The sequence below is a fragment of the Cebus imitator genome, unplaced genomic scaffold (genome assembly GCF_001604975.1).
Source record: "Cebus imitator isolate Cc_AM_T3 unplaced genomic scaffold, Cebus_imitator-1.0 Scaffold17, whole genome shotgun sequence".
NCBI classification, from domain to species: domain Eukaryota; kingdom Metazoa; phylum Chordata; class Mammalia; order Primates; family Cebidae; genus Cebus; species Cebus imitator.
The window spans coordinates 1,536,384-1,553,673 of NW_016107332.1; the positions used below are offsets into that span (position 1 = coordinate 1,536,384).

Sequence of the window (17,290 nt, forward strand, 5' to 3'; positions counted from 1 at the left end):
ATAGCTGTTTTTTTTTTTTGTTTTTTTTTGTTTTTTTTCTTTTTATCCATTACTGTCTAGCGTGGTGTTTGCCTAAGAAGATTTCCAGCCTAAGATAGACACCAGGGCCACGTAATCCCAAATTATTTAAAATAAATGTTTGTGGGTAGTTAAGATTATTCAGCACAGTATTCTATAGCATTATTTGTTTTCTGTGAAATTCACAATAATTCTAAGAATGTTGCTAAGGTTGGAATGCCTATTTTGAGCCGGTACTAGAAATGGCAGCTGTTTCAAAATATTTGACACCATTGATATCTTTCCCTTTGTCTGGTGGTGTCTGTCTCATTGAAGCTGAGTGAAGAAAAGAATTCATTTATTCAACAAATACTTACTGAACGCTTTCTGTGTGCCAGACATTCATTTCAGTGTTGCGAATGAGGCAGTGAACAAAACAAAATCCTTTCATGAGCTTTAAGAAAACTCTCAAATATCCTCAGCCCACAAACCAGAGCAGAGAGGCTCAGAGGACTCGCCTTGCTCGCAGGTATTCTGGGAAAACCCCCTCCAGAATGGCACATGGGCACAAGCAGGAAAGGAGACAGCGGAACCTTGATTTGGAAAATAAAGCAGTCTTATGTTCTAATTTAATCATTGCAGAATTTTAGAAGCGTGTTAAAATAATACACCATAAAAAGGTGCTAGGTTGATATTACTTGGGCTTAAAAAATAAAGGATTACTGTTTTTTTTTCCCTTTTTAATGTCCCACACACTTGATGTAAGGATTACTTTTTAAGTATACCATATTCATACATTTTTTCGCATTCACAGAGTCTGCCCAAATTCTGCCTCCACCATCCTCTCAGCGTCTGTCATTGTCTAATGCATCTTTCCAGAATTTGTTTATGCATAAATAAGCAAATAGGAGTATTAATTCCTATTTGCCCCCTTTATAATGTAAAAGATAGCATACTATATTTCTTGGCAATTTATGTTTTTTTTTTTCCTTACAATATATGTAGGAGGATTTTATAAGTGAATACTAAGATACTTTCCTTATTCTCTTTTTTAAAGCAGTTATGGAGTAACAGAGTCCATTTATGGATGTACCACAGTTAAAATAGTGATCTGTTTTTGGACAACATTTGGGTTGCGGCCAATTGTTCACTCTTAAACAATATTGCAGTAACTGTATGTAGGTTCTTTTGCATGTATGCGATATATCTATATAAACTTGTAAAGTAGAATTGCAGGTCATAAGGTATAAATTGCCTCTCTGAGAGGAAGGTTTTCTTATTACCCATCTACTAGAAACTTGTGAGAGTACCTGCTGTCATCAGGGTCTGGATATTTTACCAATTCTCATAGCTTAAATACAAGACTGGGTTGTGTGCCTTCGCAGTGTGTTCTTATAGCATCCTGAACTTTCAATTATCTAAACATTTATCTCCCTGTGCGATAATGATTTGTTTGTTTCTCCAACTAGACTGCAAGCTTTCAGAGGCCAGGGATAAGGTCTGTCTCATTCACCTGACCATAACAGACATTCACATATCTAATGAAGTTTAAATAAATTTTCAAAAGATGAGACAATTAGTGGTAATTTAGCTGTCAGAGTATACAAATGCAGTAAACTGGCTTGCTGTCATAGATGGGGCTCTTCTGCTATTTAATTATTAGAAATCTTCAGTTACAGCATGGGAACAAACATTCTTTTATGTTACTGAAATTTATATTAAACAGGTAGTTGGCAACAAATTCGTGAGCCAATTATCTGCTGGCAATTTGATTTCCCAAGACCTAAACCCTATTTTCGGAATCTGAAGAACTAAGCTTTCTATTTCCGGTTATCTGCATGAGCCGAAACGTTTTACAGGGCTTCAGGAGGTCCAACTATTAACTACAAACCGCAGAGTGCAAAAACCTGCTTAAGAGACATGATTAAGGACTTTGAAATATTTTGGAGAGTGATTCAACCCACTTACTTCTTGCCACTAGTTAGCCAGTTCTAGATAATGAGAGTACTGTTTCCTTAAATCTGTTATGGACTTTGGTGGAGTTCAAGAATTTTTTTAATATGGAAAGATTTTTTTCCTTAACTGTGCCTTTCAAAAAGAAAAAATATTTTGGAGGAGTTAAAGGATTAACATATGTTTAAGTCGAAAATCTTTGCTAAGTAAACTCATACCCATTTTATAGCTGTTAAAAAAGTGAAGTAATTAATATCTATGTGATTTTTAATAGTTCTTCTGAATATCAGGTGTACTGAAACCCCAAGGTTAGGATGAATATTATTGGATGAAAGGAAGAAAGAAGAACATTTTCTAAACAACTTTTGTATCCTCCTGTCCGTAAACATTAAGTAAATGTAGAACTCAGGACTTTCCCACTAAGATTAGGAGTAACATTTAAGCACAGCCTTGCATCTTACTTTCTTGTTTCCATAGCAGGCATGTCCTCTGACAAGAGCAAAAATGAAACAACAGAAACCCCAGTATTGGGGCGGTGGCAGGGTGGCCTTTTTAAAACCACTTTTCCTCCACTGAATATTTAACGCATAGAAGTGACTGGGAAAATAGTGGAGACATAAAATATTAGAGGAAAAGCCGTAACTGTCAGTGAAATTACATGGACTGTAAGCCCAGAGTGTTTTATTCTGGACTTTTGGCTCCTGGAGTAACCTAGGCACACATGCTAACTTAAATTTGAAGACAAACGTTAGTAAGGTGACTTTAGGTCGGCTGTGCTGTATATTTGTATTCATGACAGTACTGGAGGGTGAATCTCCTTGATTCTGAAGATATTGATATTGTGGTAATCAATTTTTGTTATTAAAAAGGGACAGATATGCGAATATATGAAAGAATGAATTCTTTTAGGAATGGCAAGTAATTTCCACGATACCATATAACTCCTTTCCCTTTTATATGTAAGAACCCTGCAGCTTTGTCTTAAAGTTCTTTTTTCCCCAAAACTCAATAGGAAAAACAGTAGCCTATACTTTGGCAACAAAGAATCTGTTGATTCTGTGTACAGCATAGTGCCTTTTGATTGCTCCTGGCTTAAAGAGAATAACTGAAGGAGCATCTACCAACAGTGAGAAAGTGGGAAAGAACAGTGTCAAGTTTAAGCACTAAATCAGCAGTCTAGTGGTGGGAGGACATCGTGCTGAACAGATGTCTGCTTTGTGTCTGACTGTACCTATGCCTGAGTTGTCTTCATCCTGCCAAATACAAACAAGTTACTAGGCAACAGGGGTGATTCATATGCTCTGAACACCTCACTTAATGAAATGTCTAACCACAATATTTCCAGGAAATGCCCCTCTATAAGTCACTGGGCAAGCCTGATAAACATTTGCACAGGCACTGAGGTCAATGACCTAGAGCTTCTAGCTTGTGTGTTAGGAGGTGGGGCCAGCTAATGTTTGGAAGAATGTCACCCTACTGGGCAAACATTGATAGTTACCTACATGGTAACTATGAGGAGGAAGGGTTGGTGACAGGGCCAGGAGAAGTGCAGTCTCTCCCCAGAAGAACTCACCAAGATGGAAATCCACTGCCTTTAGGTCACATTTCTAATTGTAAAAATAGCCCAAGATCCCAGCAAATCACAACATAGCATAGTGGTCAAGAGCCTGGACTCAGATGGGTTCAAATTCTACCTCTGTTACTTGTTAGATTTCTAACTTCTCATACCTCAGATAGGGGTGGTAATGGTGACTACCCCATAGAGTGGTTTTGTGTATTAATGTTAGTATTTGGGAAACACTGGGACCAGTGTCTATCATAAACTCTGGAGAAGGATTAGCTTGCCCTCCATGCTCCAGACAGCTTCTTGAGAGGTGGGGGCTGAATTGTGAAGGAATGAAGAAAAAGAGATAAGTGAGGTCTTTTCCAAGGATTTATTAATTCTTTTATGATTTTGAGGACTGCAATTATAGAAATTTTAACCATAAATCATTTAAGGAAGCTCTTCAAGGTCTTTCAGCATTATATACTTTGAGAATTATGTATCAAAAAATGACATCAGGGTTATGCAGCAGAAAGGCCATGTGATCATGGAGCATTGCTTTAGGGCTTCCAGTGGATATGTAATGATCTGAAGCTAGATAGGGGTTTTGCTCTACTGTTTTTTACTTCTGTTATAACCCCCTTTTTATATGAGATATAAGAAAAATGCAATCACAAAAAGTAAACCACAGTAAGTCAGATGAAATTTTTGGGCTCTGTGTCACATATGGAAGCCATAATTATACAGACACATTAGTGACTCACTTAGGAAAAGAAAGGTACCTGAAGCTGTCTGGGAAAGGGTAAGATAATTCTGGTGTCTTTGAGTGTGTGGGCTGCCACATTCATTCAACAGCTATTCTAGGGCCGGGCTGCAGGTTCTTGGCTAGCGACCAGCTACACCAACACAAATATGACATGGACTCTGTCCTTGCAGCTCATAACCAGCAGAGGAGATAGCCCTGTGTAAGCAGTGAGCTTTAAAACCCTGTGCTGGGCTAAAGCGATGTGTAGGAGCATAGGTACAGGGAGAAAGCCAATCGCATTCAATCTCAATCTGATCCTTAAGAGTTCTAATTTCCCTTGAATTTATTTTTGGAAGGGAAAGCAGAATGCTAGAGAATTGTGTTGGAAATGTTTCACCACATGACAGGCTAGTGGCTCCTCAGTTCCTGAACCTTGTTTTGTAGCAGTGATTAAACCCTGCCCTGAAAGAGTGGTGGCATTAGGAGATGCAGTGGAGAGTAAAAGTAATTGGAAACGTTCGTCCTGAACTTGTAGAGTCTCTCTCTGGTTCTGTCTTGGCTGACTGAGAGATGGTGGTGTTTCCCAAGGAAGTAGTTGGTATAAAAGTCAAAAGGATGAAAGGGATTAGGGAGTGACTCTCAGGGTTACCTCAAAAGCCAGTCATAATAGTTAATTTTGAATTCTGTAGAAACTCTGGTCAGTGGTACAACATAAGTACATGATGCTTTATTCAATAACTATAAAGATTTCTTTTAAAATACATATTTTTAATTGGCAAATAAAAATTGTATATTAAGGTGTATAACGTGATATAATGATTTATTTATTGCCAAAATCATGGACTAGTGACTTAAGGTTAACTTAAGGTTAAAAAGTAAAGGAGAAAGTCCATTGAACTATAAAATTTCTCAGCTTTCTTTTAAGTCACAATACAGAAAGCACTTACCTGAATTTAATGTTGAAGGCAGAATCCCTGTTTTATATGCAATCTTATGCCTTGAATAACTTTCTATAAGTGTATGTTGGTTTGGGGGAAATGCATTTTAGTTTGGTTTATTTTATGAATAACCTAGAGGCTTTTCTATTTTATTACCATTTACATGAATTTAGATTTTCAGTCTTTCATCAGGTATCTTTATGTTACTTGGTAGAAAACTGTATTAACATTATTCATAAAATATTACTGAACAAACATAACCTTTTCAAAAATAGCCATAAATAATGCTTCAAATAATTCAAATAAAAAAGCTTTGCTAGAATTCACATTGTTTCTATTTGTTCCAAAAAGCATTTGAGATAGGAATTTATAGTTTTAATTAACAGAGTTCTAAAACATAATCAGCTGCTTTCTCAAAGCTATCTGACTTAGGAGTGTGTGTCATGTATGATGTTAGGACTGGAATAGTCTGCAACCCAGAAAAAAATACACAATCTGGGATTGGTAATCTGTTGCCAGAGAGGTCTCATCTAGCTTGTTACTGTAAATTATCTATCTTTAAACATTAATAATAATGGAATTGGTAGTTTAAATCAAAATATGCAATTTCAGATTACTTGGGATATTGTCATATTTCAATGTTAGGTATTTTGGAAAAGGCCTTTTAAAGCACCAACTATTTATAAACACTAATCAGTTTATACTAATTGGTATTATTCTATTTCCTGATTTTGAATCTTCATCTGTATATTGGTCAGTTAGCATTATGAAGCATAACACTTTACTCTTTTATATTCTTTCTTGCTGGCCTCTGAGCTCACCCAATAATTTTTCTATCGTTTAACCTTCTAATTAACCATCTCGTGTTCTAGGGAGTATGACCTTTCACCTTCAACTTTATAAAATTATTTTCATTAGCTTTAATGCCTTATTTCTTCTCTAATAAACCTGAATCAGGAGCTCTTCATTAAGATCCTATTTAATTGGCGTCAGTCCTGGTGGAAACCCCACCCCCACCCCCATCCCCATAGTTTCCTCTTGTTCCATTCAGACGCCTTAAGTAGTGACTGGAACGTAGTGGGTGATTCTTCCATGAATTTATTTTCCTTCTCATGTGACTTATTCTGACTGTGTGATTGCCATGAGAAATAAAGGTATAGGATCAACTATAATATGCCAGTGGCCAATTATTTAGCATAGTCTCTTATGTGAGAATGTGCTGGGGGTAGGACAGAAGAAACTAAGGACTAAGGAGATTGCATTAATTCTTATCAAGTCAGGGTTATAACCTAGATTTTAGGATTCTAAGATGTTACAATGTGCATTTGACCTGTGTTTAATTTGCTTCTGAGAATAGCAAGGGCATATTGTATAAATGGTTATTGAATAAACTTTTGTTATCTACTAATAGTAAATTCATATGGACATGTTATCCATAAATTATCTACATCAAGCTAAATAAAAATACCAAATTTTAAAAAACTCTTGGCTGGGTTCGGTGACTCACACCTGTAATCCTAGCACTTTGGGAGGCTGAGGCAGGCAGATCATCTGAGGTCAGGAGTTCGAGACCAGCCTGGTTAACATGGTGAAACCCCATCTCTACTAAAAATACAAAAATTAACTGGGTGTGGTGATGCGCACCTGTAATCCCAGCTACTCAGGAGGCCAAGGCAGGAGAATCACTTGAACCTGGGAGGCAGAGATTGCAGGGAGCCAAGTTTGCACCACTTCACTCCAGCCTGGCCGACAAGAGCAAAGCTCTGTCTCAAAAAAAAAAACAATTTGGGAAATATTGGTTTCTCATATAATCAGTCTCATGGTGGTGTTGTGAGCATTAGATCATATGATGGTTAGTACACTCTTTATCAATAAATTATCTTACCCTACTTCTTTCTGTGAGACATGGGATTTTTATTTACCTTTCTTAACTTTCTTTAGTGAGAACAGTCACGTATCTTTTCTTTGTTTTTATATAATGATATATTTTTAATATGGCCAAGAGTCTTAGAAATCTAAAGTTATGCTATTACGCTGAGAAAACTACAACCGGAGATTGCAAAATTGCTGACCCAGGATTAATCATGACTTGTTTGTAGCCAAACTGAGAGAAGGATTCTGGTCTCTTGACTTCTGATCCAGGGCTTTGTCATGGCACTATCAGCTTTTAAACTTCTTTAGCCATGGAACCCAGATGTCAGTTGAGATTTTATGTAATCTGTCTAAAATAGAAGGAGAAGCAGAGCTCCTCAATTGAAAGAATGGAGGCCTGAAGACACAAGCACAGATCTCCCCAAGGCTCTGTACTGTAACAGACTGGTCTCTTCTCAACATAGTTCACAACACAGATGAGGTGTGTGGTCCTCCTCTCCTCCTCCAGATATGGTCTAGTTCTTTTCTGTCCCCAATATCTGAAATAAATGTACATGGAAAGGTTTGGGGAGATATCGACCCAGCCTGGGAATCACATTTATAAATGCAGTGCTAGTCTTCCCAGTTGATTCTGGAACATTTTTCCTGTGTGTTGAAAGGAAGCAGCAGGGGAGATGTTGCTATGAGAATCCACTGATGTCTGATGTTGGTTCTTCTGACATAGCAGGGCTGTGCTATACCATTTCCTTTTCTTTGCCGTAAGAATTCACCTTGAAGCTGTGTGCTGTGCTCATTTGTAATGCTTTTCCCAAAGAGGGGTAGAACAGCCTGCTGAGTCAGAGCTACCAAAGTACCAAATGCTGGCTTCACTGCTTACTAGCTGGTGACCTTGGGCAATTTAACTTCATAGAGTTGTAGGGATGATTAAATAAGATAACTAAAGCATTGAGAACTGTGTTTTTGGGCATTTGCATATTATCCTTGTGTGGGGGCCATTCTAGTCTCCGTATTGTTCCAATTTTAGTATATGTGCTGCTGAAGCGATCACAGGCTAATTAAATTTAAATCATTAATAGGATAAGTAGTCAAAATTTTTAAACACTTGGAAAATATTCCAATCTGGTGTTATTAAACTGAAATAAAATATATTTTTGGCAGAGTAAATATAGCATAATAGTGATAAAGCCCAATTAGCTTTGCATGATTACGATATTGATGAAATTGTTTAAAGGATATATTTGTAAATACTTTTCCAAATAAAAGCTCAAAATAACAACAAAGCCACACTATAATAATCACTTGGCTTTGCAGTTTAAATTAGATTGTTAAAGTGCTTCGAGAAATTTTCACTTCTACTCAGTTCTGCATGATTTTATTGTTGTAGGTAAGGAAAGCTACCCAAAACAGTCAACCAACATTTCCTAGAAAATTCCTTTTGACAGTTGATTTTCAAATTAAGGTTTCTGATTGCACTTCAGTAAAAACCCCTGCAAAGAAAGTATATATTTAGGCAGTTATCTGTTGAAGAGCAATAATGCCCTTGATTACTGCATTCTTGTTCTTAAAGTCGCTGCCACTTTCAGAGTAAAATGAAGTCTTTTCCTGCTCCTGTAACCATAGGATTCTGGATCCCTATTTTAGAGTTACGATTTTCTTTATCCACTATCCCTTTTGTACCTGTCTTTATCACACCCAGATATTTTTCACATTTGAAAGCTTTATGATTATTAAATATTACATTCAAGTAATTTTGTGCATTTTCTTGCTATTGACAATCTTTGAACAAGTCCGACTTGCACTTACAGAACACCGTTTTTAAGAGGTTTGTATAATTGTGTGTGAATGTAGGTCAAAAGGCAGAAGTAAAGAATAGTAGCCATACTGTGAACATGTTGGGCACAAAGCACCCAAGAGGGGAAGGTTGGTTTCTTAAGAAGCAGAAAATTATAAATTGGTGCTTCTTTTTGAAAGGGAATTTAGGGCAGAAGGGACTCTCGGTTTTGTAACCCAGTGGGTAGTAAGTGCTATATTTGAAAGCTCATTTCTAGGTCCAATAGCACATACCAGGCAGTTGTAGCAGGAAAGGCTTGTTGGAGGATGTGACACCTGTGCTGAGAACTGAAGCACCAGAGGCAAGTGTGTAAGCAAGTGGATGGGGGTGGGAAGAAGACTAGTCTGCTAAAACATTTTTATATAACGCGTGGTAAGAGGGGATATTGCATGTGAAGTAAACAGAAATTCAGTAAATATGGTGGAAGCCCAGGATTTAGGGGATGAACAAAAAACCATTTTCAAAAACTGGGCCTGGAAGCACAGGTAGAGACCAGATTATGAAAAACCTGGTAAGCAATGCTAAGAAACAATAGATGTCAGAAGGACATGCCACCATCTAAAAAACAGTCTTGAAAATAAGTAACTGGATAAAGGTGACCTGACTGGATATTTGTTTTAAAGAAATTGTGTTAATTTTGTTAGATGTAAAAATGGTGTTTGGGTCATGTTCGGGGGAAAAAAAATCTCTATCCTAGAGAAGTATATTGACATATTTACAGATGAAATTACATAGTCTCTGAGATTGTGTCCAAAAAATACAGAGTAGAGGACAGATTTAAAAAAAAAAAAAAAGGTAATTGTTGTAGCTAATGAGGTTCACTCTATATTTTCTACTTTCATTATGTTTGAGATTTTCTATTGTAAATTTTTTCTTAAGTCAAAATAAGCAACAGACTTTTAGGGAGCCATTTAAGGGCTTTAAAGAGGTCAGTAAAGCAGGAAATAGACTAGGAACAAAACCAGAGAGGAAGGGAGTTCTGCATTAAATACCATGATTGTGGAGCTGTCAGTTTTTCCTCGTGTAAGAATGTCCATTATTTTATATTTTCTTGGTAAGCTGTTCTCTATTATCTATTTTCTCTTAATACTTTTACTTTGTTCTCTAGTTGTAAAAGTACTAGTAATGCCTGCTATTCCTAATACTGTATCAGCCTTTTCTTTACAAAATAATCTTGTATGTATCTTTATAGTGGATGGATTGGATCCGTTTAAAATTTGTTGTGGCTGTTGATTTGCTTGGACTTAGTCTGTCCTCTGTAAGAGGTGTCTGTGAAAAGAGAGCAGAGGTAAATAGAAGAGAGATTAAAATGAACAGGATTTGGAGTGATTTTCAGGTGACTAGGGGAGGGAGTTTGAAGTTAAATGATAGCTAACATTTTATTTACTCTGAGTACCTGAGTGGATGGTGGTACAGTTTCCTGTGATAAGAAATGGAAGAGGAGGCAGATGACTGGAAGAAAATGGCAAGTGTGTTTTGGTTCATGAGTTGCAAGCATCTGCTTTGTTTTCTTGTTGTTGTTCTTAAAGGTATGAACTCTTAGATGGAATTCATTCTTTTCCTTTAAAGATACCCCCCATTAACCCATAATCACTTTTGCCATTTTTGAGGTTGCCTCTAAAGTATAGATACACATTAACCAGAATGCCATTTTTGATCTTTTTTGGTTTGGTATGAGCTTTGGAAATGGGCTCCCAGTGTCCTATGCTTACTGCTGCAGATTATGCTGCAAGAGATAATTTTAGAAACAATAAAAACAAAAACTCATTTTCTAGACTGTTTCATGGGAATTCTTTGATATTTTTAAATATAAATTTTTGATAGCATGTTTATATTTTAAAAAGCAATTCAAAGTGGTTATTTATAGGTAAGCACTTTTCTTTATGTAGGGTCATCAATGAAAATTAGATTTAATGGAAATAAGATTATAAAATTACATCTTTTAGCTTCCTAATACTAATTGAACGTTGAGTTTGTAATGTTTCCTGACTACCTCTTGGCATTATGTTCAGGTTTAGAGACAGTGCTTTTAATCATCCTGTGTTTTTCTAAGCCCATTTCACCCTTTAAGAAATAGTTCTGATCAGAGTTCACTCCCATGGATAGACCACTGCCAAACCAAATAAGATAACTACTTGCTGATTTTCTATTCACTACTGATAGGTGGAGCTTGGCATTTTAAAAGACTGTTAACAAAGAGAGAGGCTGTTTTACTTATTTGTGATCTTATTTTCAGTTTGTATCTATGTACTCTAGACTTTTTAAAAACTCCTGTTAAGTTATATATATAACCAATCATTTTTTTCTCATTCTATTTCCGTAATTTGGATTTTCTTTTCACTTTTATATCTACCTGGCATATGGTTTCACTAAACTTCAAATGTTATTTCAAATGTTTTCTAATTTGTAAAGTTTTTACCTCTTATTGTTCTTTTTAAGTGACTTTCGCTTGGGAAGTAGCGGGGTGGGGAAAGGCAGTTACTGAATCAAAAATGCCTTGACGACAGGAGCCAGCCTTCTCTTCTGTTCCCTTCCTTAGCCCTTCTGACAGAATTCTGCACAGAACATAAATAATTTTGTCTTTGTTGGCTGTCTGTTTATTTACTTTACCTTCTAGGCTATCAGCAATCATTTAACAATTCTCCATATTTAACCAGCAATCATTTAACTGATATCTTGAGTTTGGTCACTCTTTTTCATTCAACCCAGGGTACAGTTTTAAAAGTTTTCTATCCTGTAGCTTCTATCCCATTTACTTAAGTTAAAATTTAAAAATTTCTGCATTGAAGGTCAAATTGAATTCTGAAATCCTGTTGGATATTTGATGGCCTTAACTTGTACGACTCCACATAATGCTTTTGTTTTTATTCTTCCTCTGCTTGTAATATTGCATCTTTAGCCTTTTTAAAAAAGCCTAATATGCATTAAACACTTATTAAAAAAACAGCACTGGGATGATCAATTAAATAAAAGTCCATTATGACCAGTATCATTAGAATACTATACACATGGTATTTTGATCTATTATAAAAGGAAAAGAACTCAAAGGCAAAAATCCATAATTGAGTAAGTATGGGAGCATTTTCAGAGGAATCTTAAGTTATATTAGTACAGGTTTTTAGAGGGCATTTACTGTAACTGGATCTCAGTGGGTTGGAACATAGATGTTCCTGATGTTCTTTTGACTTGATGGTGCACTGGTTTTTCTCTCTGACAATGATTGTTCATTTAAAAATTTTAAATTGAGTGTTAACGTCATAAGCCTGGTGAGCCTAGTTTGAATAGTCACCCTGTTACTTTAATGCCCCATCCTGCTTTATTTGTCTTTGTAGCACTTTTAATCTTTATTATTGTCTTACATTAGGAGAATACAAGCTCCATGAGGGAAGTGACTTTTTAAAAACTATTGTATCCCTAGAACAATACTAGAACACATTTGGCACTTATTAACATTATTGAATGAATCATTATCTTAGCCAAGCATAGTATTGTGCACCTGTAGTACCACCTACTCAGGAGGCTAAGGCAGGATTTCTTGAGCCCAGGAGTTAGAGGATGCAGTGAGCTGTGATTGTGCCACTGTGCTCCAGGCTTGGTGGCAGAGTGAGACTCCTCTAAAAAATAATAAGAACAACAACCACCTTTGTCTTACTAGGCAGTACAATTAAAACATACTGCTTATTTATTTTTCAATGCAAAAAAAGATAAAAAGTGAAGTAAATGTTCCATGTAATATTACCCTTTCCAGCAACCATTTAATTTATATAGCACAATTTTATTTATATAATATACATTTATTTATAATGTAAACTGGTCGCATTTTGATGGACAATGTGGTTCTGGTTTTTTAGTTTTACAGATCCAGTATCACTTATCTACAATTTCAAAACCTGAACAGTAGTAGAATTACTATGTCAAAAGATAGAAGCATTTCTAAAACTCATCAGATGTTTACAAAGAGATTTTCAAAAGAATGGTACCAATTTATGATTCTACCAGCAATTCAATGCAGTTTTTATGCTCCTTTCTGATTACAGCTTAAATTACATTGTAATGGAATTTGTTTCAAAATAACTTTCCAGTGTTTCTTATCCATGAATTAGAATAGGATAGAAGCTTGTGTGCTAATTTGTCAATGAGACAGTCTGTAGGAAGTTATTATTATTGGTATTTGGGAGATATTTAGTCACAGGAACTCTTTTGCCTATGATTTGTCAGAGAAGGCATAGGGGAAATCAGCTCCAAATAGGAATTAAAGAAATGAGTTCTGGCTCACCTCAAATTTATCATCTACTTCTGTTTCTCTACTCACTGCAAAAGTAGGTATCACAGAAGTTCTTCTCTGTTCCCCATGTTTTCTCGGGGTTTAGATTCCTGAAATCACTTGCCTTCATATACATATGAGGGATATGAAAAGAATATGAAAATGAAAGACTGACTTAATGTGCGAAGAAAGATGAGCATCAAGGCCCGAAATGAAAGCTTTGATTGTATAAATAATCATATTTTATAAATTATTAATCTAAAATTTATATACTTATGCTGTCTGTTTCTTTACATATAATAGTGAACTGTTCCTGCTAAATAGAGTATCTGACTTTTTCACATGTTAAATTAGTTTTAATTGTGGTCGTGTATATGATTTATGGTTGCCACAGTAGAAATAGTTCAGTCTGCAGAATTTTAACATCATGTTGCTGTGTAAGAGCACCTGCCCACAGTTCCCACCACAGTTTGGTTTTACATCCAGATACTCAGGATTTTAATGACAAGGATTGGTACCTCTGTAAATGGTACTTTTACAGAACATGTCTTACTTTGGGCTCCTAAGAACTATTTCAGTGCAGCTCCAGTGTCTACTTTTACTTTTCCCCATTTTTATTTTCTTTTAAGGCTTCATTGCAGAAACTCTTACTCTTGTGTGGCTATCCCTTTTCTTTTCCAAACTCATTTCTGTCTTCTGATCACCTTCTGAAGGGACAGCTCGGATACGTTGGAACTAAATGTCTTATGTTATAATATACCTACAAGAAACACAAAATAAGAGCTGTATACCCTGTTCTAGATTTTTCCAAAAGAAAAACAGGCAGTTCACTAGGGATCACAGCATAATTAATGCTGTGCAAATAGACACTCCACGATCATTATTGTGCCAGCAGTCACCAAAGCTTTGTGATGAACTATTCAAGCTCTGTACAGGGGACATTACTTTAGTAGAGTGGGCAACAAAAGACACATTTGTTTATTAGAAACTTTGCTTTGCACCTTTGTGAACCAGCATAGTTGGTCACAAATGGAAGTAAAAGTCTTGAGTAAGCTGTTCTTCCTGTTTTAAGAGAGAAATGCATCATTCCCTGAAGGTTAAGGATTAGTTTAGTTGCTCTGGAGCTAACAACATAGGGATTTAGTCCTAAAGAACCTTATTTTTCCCTAGGAGACTATGTCTCTTGGTCGCCACTCTGAATATCCATGTACTAAGCCACTAATATTATCTAAAACAGTACTTAAGTACTATGGTGAATAAACTTATTCCCAATTTACTTATTTATTTATTAATTTCCAAGTGAATTTTTATTGATTTCCAAGTGAATTTTTTTAAGTATACAAACTTTATAGTGAAAATGTTGGAAATTTATATTTTATGGCAGTTTCTTCATTTCCTCAATTTATTAGAATAAATGAAAATTCAATAGAGAAATATTTTATAGATATATTTTAAAAAGTATCAATATCATTGTCACCTGTATTCCTTAAAATTATTTAAATGTCATTCTATTAGATTCACAATCTTAATCTTTTAGGTAAATTTCATCTCTAAGTCATTATCTTGGTGTCTCTACCTCATGTGTCCTATTCCTTCAATGAAGCGTTGGGTTAGGTTGAAATATCTGGGTCCGTCTTCCTAGAGCCAAATTTGAAGATCATAAATCATCATGATTAGGTCATTTGCAGAAACCAATCTCTGAAGCCTATGATTGGAAGCATTGGTCAAATAAGTGCTTTTGAGAAACATTTAAAAGCAACCTAACAGTTTAAATTCTAGGAGAACCTAGATCCTATTACAACGACCTTAATGCCTTACGAGAAGGTATTCCTTGATACAATCTCATACCACTTGAAAGAAGTAGCTTATTTAGTGACTCATGCAAAAGCAACTCTGGAAAAACAGCCCTGCATAAATTATTCTGTTATAAAGACACATGTACACGTCTATTCATTGCAGCCCTATTCACAATAGCAAAGACATGGAATCAACCTAAATGCCCACTAATGATAGACTAGATAAAGAAAATGTGGTACATACACACCCTGGAATACCATGCAGCCATAGGAAAGAATGAGATCATGTCCTGTGCAGGGACATGGATGGAGCTGGAGGCCATTATCCTCAGCAAACTAACGCAGGAACAGAAAACCAAATACCATGTGTTCTTACTTATGAGTGGGAGCTAAATAATGAAAACACATGGACACATAGAGGGAAGCAAAAATACACTGCTGCCTACCTACCGAAGGGTGGAGAGTAAGAGGAGGGAGAGCATCAGGACGAATAGCTAATGGATGCTGGACTTAATACCTGGGTGATGAAATAATCTGTGCAGTAAACCCCCATGCCATACATTTACCTGGTCAACAAGACTGCACTTGTATCCCTGAACTTAAAATAAAAGTTAGAAAAGAAAAACAGCCCTGCATTTTCAAATGGAAGCTGAAAATAGTATAGACTGTATATGAATGGTCTACATTGTTTATTACTTCATCTGTGGAACATTTTTGTGGTTGGCATAGGAGAATGAAAAACAAGAGGATTTACAGTTCTTTCTGGGTCTTCTGTGTTGTCTCCCTTTCTCTATTTTTTCCTTTCCTTATAATGAAGACCCTGCTCTACCTTGAAGGATGCAGGTGGACTGAAGCACAGGACTTCAGGACAAAAGGAGCTTTCTAGCCCTCATGTTCCCCACTCCACATTGCCCTTTTCTAAGGCCTGGTAAATTGCAGCAAGCAATGGAACTAAACTGCTCAAGGTACAGATTCTAGAAACTTTTTTCTCCTTAATAATTTTTCAGAGCCCAATTCCTGCTTTTAGGAAGTGTGCCCTTAAACTCCTCAGGCTGTATTAAACTATTTCTTGAACTCATTTTGTTAGCACAGAGCACAAATGTAATAACCAGTAACCCATTATATTTTAAATAAATATCAATGTCTAATTCTAGACGTTAGACTTGTACAGGGAAATGACATTGAAGTGTATCCAGGTGCCATTTCTGCAGCAGCACTGGGATGAGTAAATTTCCTGTTCTTAGGCATGTGCCTTTAGCTATAAACACCAACTGAACTAGCCTCAAGCACCTGGTTAAATGTTTCTCCTCAAGCCTCTGCCTTTGTCTCCATACTGTAGCAGGATTATCTAACTGATTTCTATAGATTTTTGCTTAAAGGTAACTTTGCTTAAATGTCAAAACAGAGTGATAATATCTCTTCTAATGCACTAGTAAACAGCAAGCAATATTTCAAGAAGTCATTTTTATATATCTATTTCAGTCGCCTGTTTTATTCTTTGCAATTTTTTTTTTGAAATAGTATGAAATGTATACGCTGGTCTCCATGTGGTAGAGGGAACAATCAATATGTGGATTTCTAAAATAATCTGAAGGTCATGGAATATAAGAGCTGTATTAAAACAGAGAATTATAAAGTTATTTTAAGGGAACTATTCTTTTTTCTTTTTTCATTTTTTATCCTGATTTTTCTGAAGTAAGATTATGCTTCCAAATCTAGGAAATTTTTAGTTATTGGCAAGGAAATATACTGTTGACTTTGATTATGATCTGTTTACTTAGAAGGAGATCTTTACTTTGATTTAGAGAGTGTTATGTAGTTTGGGGAATATAATGCTAAGCTATTAGAGTCAGGTTTCCTTTTCTTTCTTCCCTGGACACCCATTATTCTTAAGAGAAAATGTTAACTCCAATTTAAGTCTTACATATCTTATTTTAAAACTATTAAATGGGACTGGGTGTGGTGGCTCACACCAGTAATCCGAACATTTTAGGAGGCTGAGGTGGGAGGATCACTTGGGGCTAGGAGTATGAGACCAGCCTGGGCAACATAGCAAGACCCATATTTCTACAAAAATTTATTTAAGAAATTAGCTGGCATGGTGTTGTGCACCTGTAGTCCTAGCTACTCAGGAAGCTATGGCAGGAGGATCCCTTGAGCCTAGGAGTTTACTGCAGCCTGGATGACAGAGAGACACCCTGTCTAAACAAAACAAAACAAAAATAACTAAATAGGTTTTTTTTTAGGTTTTCAACGCCTCTCAATTCGATAGGTAATCTATGCAACCTCCTATTGCAGAGTAAATTAAACTCTAAGGTATTAAAACCTAAGAGAATCAGTTTCTAGGTATA

General features: G+C 36.0%; 1 protein-coding gene and 1 non-coding gene across 5 annotated transcripts in view; one reads left to right on the forward strand and one right to left on the reverse strand.

Moving 5' to 3' along the window:
• The window catches only part of SGMS2 (sphingomyelin synthase 2), an 83,992-nt gene that overhangs the window by 33,703 nt on the left and 32,999 nt on the right, over positions 1–17,290 (forward strand). The window lies entirely within an intron of this gene.
• On the reverse strand, positions 7,989–8,096 carry LOC119468567. Its single transcript, XR_005197260.1, has one exon. It is a non-coding gene; the product is annotated as a U6 spliceosomal RNA (small nuclear RNA).